The sequence below is a fragment of the Papio anubis genome, chromosome 14, assembly GCF_008728515.1.
Source record: "Papio anubis isolate 15944 chromosome 14, Panubis1.0, whole genome shotgun sequence".
Classification (NCBI taxonomy): domain Eukaryota; kingdom Metazoa; phylum Chordata; class Mammalia; order Primates; family Cercopithecidae; genus Papio; species Papio anubis.
In genome coordinates this window covers 94904585-94911165 of record NC_044989.1, presented here as the reverse complement: position 1 = coordinate 94911165, position 6581 = coordinate 94904585, and positions in this window count along the sequence as shown.

Genomic DNA, 6581 nt, shown 5'->3' with positions numbered 1-6581 from the left:
CACAGCAGAAGATGCAAGAAGAGTGCCCAGGAGTGTTCACCTACACTGTATCACTGAAAAGTAAGAATCCAGAGACAGCTGACAATTATAACGTCAACAAGATGATCATAATTAGCATGGCAACTAGGTAAGCAAATCAAAGAAATATAATCATGTAAGCAAGAAAAAATGAAGGAAAGAAGGAGAGAGAGAGGGAGAAAGATAAAAGAAGTTAGGAACGAAGAAGAACTCATTCTGGAAGAAAACATTCTCCATGGAATGGAATAAAACCTACCAATGCTTTAAGATATAGCAGAATTTAAGAATGCAGATTCAAAATCCAGGTGATAAAACAAAAATATAAGAAGAAAATATTCAGAATGAAGAAAGCAAGTTGAAAATTAAAAGACAATTAGATGTTTAATTATCATATTAAGGGGAAAAATAAGGACTAAATAAACTTACTAAGATTAAAATTATTAGAATAAGTTGATTAAATTATTGGATAAGAATCAAATTATTCCCATAATTTGATAATTCTTCTCAATACCAATAAGAGTAAAAGGAGAAGAAACATTTAAAGAAATTACATAAAATATGAAAGAGAGATGGAAGATTTTAGGTCTGGAGAAAATAATGAATCTTGGTTTTTCATCTGCTCACTCCTTTCCCCTCCCAAAACATGACACAAACAAGGAGGACAGATTAAACTACAGAAGGTTCATGCCTGCAGCATTCGTAGCAGAGTGAGAAAATGCAACTATGGTCATGTGGAAAGTACAATATATAAATGATGAACTTGGATATTAACTGAAAATATTTTCATCCACAGTATTGAAGGTGCCGCGTGGTTTCTTTTTGCTTCTTATAGTAAAATGTTAGGAGAAAAAAAAATTGAGCAGAAAACTGTTAAGCTGCAAGGAAGGAGAACTAGATAGATGGGTCATTTTTAGACATTCCAAATATCAAAAGTCCTTAACATGAGGAAATTTACTCTCAGGAAAGCATGCCCTGGAGAGAAAGCCAAAGGTATGGCTAAACAGCTTGGTGTGTCAGAAGAATGAAAAGGTCAGAGTATTTAGACACAAAGAGGATTCTTTGAAATCATTGGCATGTTATTTATGGATCCTTTCAGCCACCTAAGTCAGAAGATAAAAGTAGAGATGGAATTATTCAGGTAAAATCTGTGAAGGAATCTCTTATCTAGTAGGGTGAATCCTGAGACATATACAGGAGACCCACACTATCCATCAGATATGATACCAACAGAAATTTCTGTTGCTTTAAGCCATTAAATTTATGGTAATTTGTCATGACAGAAATAGGAAACTAATGCAGATTTGAATCTTTAGCAGTTAGGGCTGAACCAGAAAAAACAAAAAGAAACAGTAGGAGACATATATAAAGAGATTTATTGCAGGCAGTTGGCTTCTACAATGGTGAGGGCTGAGTAGAGAAGTCCATACCGCAGGCCATCAAGAAGGGCAGCTGAAACTCTTAGGCATGAGCCAAAGCTTCTGTCCACAGGAAGAACAACTATTCCTTCAGGGAAGACTTAGCTCAGCTTGTAAGTCCTTTCCACCGATTGAATGAAGCCACTAAGATTACTTGGGAGTCTCATTTACTGAAAGTCAACTTTAGCCATATATATATATAATACCTCTAGTGTAACACCTAGATTAGTTTTGACTGAATAGTCAGGGACTGTAGCCTAGCCAAGCTGATGCATGAAACTGACCATCACACCAGTGGGCCAAAATTAACATCATCCAAAAGTGGACAAATAGACATCATGTGATTCCAGATAAGAGACTCTGAAAATGACACAACCAGCTATACAGTATTCATGGCAAAAAAAGCAAAACCTATATCTAATCCCAAGGATCTATCAAACTCAAAGTGAGAATATTATTTTTAAAAAATTATTTTTTAAAAAATCAATGTTTTAAAAGGCAAAAATAAAAGGGTATGGAAATGTTCCAGATAAAAGAAGGCCAAACAGACATAACTAAATGCAGCCCCAGTTCCACACAAACCTATACTGGGGGGGAAATGCTTACAAAGGATAAAATTGGAATGTAAGTGGCAGATTAATTTAAACATGTAAATGTAAAATTTACTAGCATTGATACCTATGCTAATTTTAAGTAACATAATATGACTTTCTTAGGAAATATACCTTGAAGTACTTAGAGATTAAAGCCATGGATATGTAAATCATCCTCAAATGGTTCAGAAATAAATGTATCTCTCTCTCTCTCTCTCTCCCCGTGTGTGTGTGTGTGTGCAGAGAGAGAGATTGGGATGGAGAGCTCTCAATAATTATTTACACAATAAGTGAAGTATCTCAAAAGGAATAACAACTGGTATTTTGGATGATGAAAACTTAGAAAAATCATGGCATTTAAAGGTGTGAGGTAAAGACAAGAGATAAAATAAATGTCATTCATAATTAACACAGATTTAAATTTTCTAGCACTTTCAGATTCTTTGTGCCATATGTGTTGACTTCTGGGTCTTCCAAGAGTAATTGTAACTACAATAATAATAACTAACATTCTACAATCCACTAGTTTTGACAACATACAAATTGAATTTGTTATCCAATTATGGGGCTATAATTTTGGTTTTATAAGGTATATAAAAATTTAAATGAAAATTCAGTGTATGCTTATATGCATAAATTTGACAAATTCTAACAAAGTGAAATTTCTATCAAAAACTTGAATATTCAGATATTAAAATAACACAATTCTCTCTTTTGTGGTGTAAATTATTCTTCCTATTTGAATGATTATTGCAAAATTCATATTTATACCTTACATTATAAATTCAATATATGGCACCTAAATTAGGATAATGATATATTCATGGATGGGGAACAACTTTCCCTTTGTGCAATGGTTGATTAATAGTAGTTTCAGAAAGAAGCATAAGCAGTGTGAGATAAAATAACAAAGCCTGGAGCAGAACAAAAGCAGTATCATCTACTACTATGTTTTCCATTCTCCATGATAGCTTGTTTTTGTCAAACGCAAGCAAGTAGATTTCAACCATCCTGGAGAAAGTTACGCTGTCCACTCCACTCAAAACTTTCTTTGCCATAATTATATGTGCATATTTTTATGTCCCACCCTCAGATTCTCATGGATGTGGACTGTAGTTAGACTCAGAAATGACTTCAGACTCTTCTTGTCCTACAACAGGTATAAAAACATCTGTTTATCACTTGAGAGTGCTTTAAGAAATAAAATATTTCTGGCATTTTTTTTTATGACCTAAGATAGTCCATAATTTTTTCCCAGTGTTTAGTCCTATAGCCCTGACTTTTTAATAAAAAGTACTGTGGCCATTGACTCAAAAGCAAAAATGCATGTTCCAATCACTCCAAAATGTCAGATAAAATCTAATTTAATCACAAGGCTATTGTATCACTTCCCTGTTGTTGCACAGCACCTTATCACAAACTTAATAGCTTGTCACTTCCGGGTCACAAGCTCTAAGGTTTTCAGTGCTGAAGACAAGAAAGGGTCATGGTCCTAAGGTAGGCCAGCTACGTTATTATTTCCTCAAACTCTTTCCACTTACACAGCAGACAAATCACCCTGTTTTCAGTTCAGAAAAGGACTCAAGAGTATTGCACAAGCTCAAAAAAAACTGCTCAAGATAGTATTGCTGGTATGCAGCAGAGAAGAATCTCAAACTCGCTTGTCTCACTTCAGTGTAGTGCTAGTTCCTTTATGTGGGCTACTTCTTTCTTTAGGTGTGTGTTTCTTTTCTTAATTGAAGAAGAAAATATCGAAGGCAATTCATTATGCAGCATGGAATTAGCTAAAGCTTTACCATTAAGGTTACACCATTCATTGGGTTTAAATGAAGAAGAGTTGTCAGATACATCCTAAAATCCGTCAGTTACCATGCATCCTGTTACTATTCATTCCTACACAGAAGGATATCTAAAATCCTCTTGGTAAGTAAGGATTTCAGTATCTTTCATTGTATAAAATTTTAAATTTATAGTGGGACTAATACTGTACAAAGTGTCTGAGCTCTGAGAGCCAGATCCTTAAATCCAGATAAAGAGGACACTTACCCAATGCACGTTTTTTTTTTTCTCCCTGAGTAGCAACAGCTGCCCCATAAAAGATAAGTAAAATCATCTGACATATAAGACCTGTAGATGAATGGAAGTTAAACTACTCAGACCAGGTTGTTAAAATGTATGATGCATTGTCATAGTGTATATAAATTTATTCAAATTATTTTTATGATATATTCTCATAAACACAGAATTAAAATCCTAATAAAGATCTTAAGGAACAAGGCAGACAAACATGTCATGCTGGATACCTAAATTGTAAGAAAAAAAATAGAGAAAAGTTTAAAAAATACTTTATTAAGAAAAAAATATCAGAATATAAAGTTTCAGGCAGGTAGCATTATTAGCCAGTAGAATCTTTTGCTGTAGGTTTAAAGTTTTAAAAGTACAATTATTTGCATTTCATTTCTGTTATTTTATTGTTTAATGCCTGAAAAAAGTCAGGAGCACAATTGTTCGTTTGTTCAATGGAAAAGTTGAATATTCAGTTGACTCCAGATGGAAAGAGGAAAAAGTGTAGACCTTTCGATTTTAGAAATCTTTTTCGTATGTTTCGAAACACTAAATCCCAGCTTAGTGGAAACCATATTCTCCATGTTAAAACTTTTTTCCTGAAATTAAAAACATATAAGGGAAAAAAAAAATCAGGGTTTAAGCAGCAGATTATATGGAACAGTGACCAGAACCTCCTCTGCAGCTCATTCTAAATAGCAATGGAGACATGACTGGGGCTCAGGCATTATACCACTGTCATCACAGTCTCTGGGCACCACCTGCACCTGGGAAATACCAGCAAACTGGATGCATGCAGTTGTGCTTTTAGACTTCCCTCCTTGTTTTTACAGGACATTTCCATCTGTCTCCTCCCTTCCCCACCTCCACTACTTTATTCATTCTTCTCTTCAGCCCGCCACACCCTCCCCACAGGGCTGTTAGGGTTTTGTTTGGGATAAGGCCCTGTAGAGACAGCCCAAGTGCTAAGGATGCACCCCCTGACCCCAGCTTTGTCAGAGCACTCTCCAGGGCAGCTCATGGGGGTCAGGGAACTTCTTTGCATTCCAGCACTGCTCTTTGCCATCTGTGTGACTTTACCCCTCCATTTACTCTTCTGAATACTGAAGATATTTAACAGAAGCATCATGCAGCACCTTCCATTTCTAATAGCTCCAAGTCCAATGCCTCTAAGAACAACAAGACTTGGAAGTGCAAAAGCATAAAGCTAATGGTGGTGTTCCCAGAGACAGATGAATTCTAGGCCTTTGTTATTCCAGAGCAGAAGGAAAAACCCTGAAATAGAAGAAGGGACGGGTAGAGGAGACCTAAACCACAATATGGCATAACCATTCCAACAGTGCAGGGCGACTTGGAGAGGATGAAGCAAAAGACATGAGACAGAGCAGGCAATTAGGCAGTTTAGAAAGTCTAAGAGATTGGCTTGGAAAAAATACTTCTAGTGCAGAGGAGGAAAATAGTGTGAGATGTTGCCAATATATATGAAGTGACACCCGGAGTTTGAAGTGCCTTGCACTTGTTTATGCATCAAAGAAATACCATGTATTTAGTGCCCAGCATTGGTGAAGGTCCAGGAACACAGGCGCTTTCATAATAATGCCTCCTCACTCTCAAAGGACTATAACAAAATGCTATGATTTCACAACACAGGGTCCTTTCCTGGCTGAAACATATGCAAATGCATCTGCATTAATATGAATACCAACTAACCAGAACAATGGCTAGAAAGGCATTTTCTGCCTGTTCTGAGCCTCATACTTGATGATACTTTAGGGATAGAAAGGTCAAAGTTATTATTGCAGCATAGTCAGTTCTGATGGGGCTGTGTTCATTTGTGAGTCAGCCCAGCAGGCTATCCTATACAAAGAAATCCTCCTGCTTACCTTTTTGGCACTAGAATCCTCCAGTAGGCACAATTGTACTAGAATACAATCACCAATACTTGTGATTCGCTTATTATTTTCAGAACTACATAGAGACCACTTGAGTAGATGTTAAAGAGAAGAAATTATTAGTGACTCCTTGGCATCTATAAATCCAGTATAGGAAATTTTAATAATTTAAGCTGTTTTTTTGCAAAACTGTCAGGTTGTGATACATTAAGTTTAGAAGCCTTAATTCCCTTTCCAAAATAAAAGAAACATATTTTTCCTGCAATCTACTTACTACAGTGAAGAAAAGAATAAAACTTCCCAATTCCCCACCTCCATTACCTGTCATTCACTCTAGCAATTAGAAATGACAAAAATGTTCAGTTATTTCCGTCAACCATTCCCACCTCTTGAGATGAGCTTGCACACAATTCTCTCTTAAATCAATTTACTTTACATTACAGAGGGTGTTTTCCTTGGCACTGCAAAATTCATTGTGGAAGTCTCCTAAATAGCATGTCTTCTCACAAATCCCTTTGGCCACCTTTATCATAATAACCTTACTAAACTCAGTAGGTGAAAAATAACCTCTGCTAAATCTCCACATTAACATATGTGCA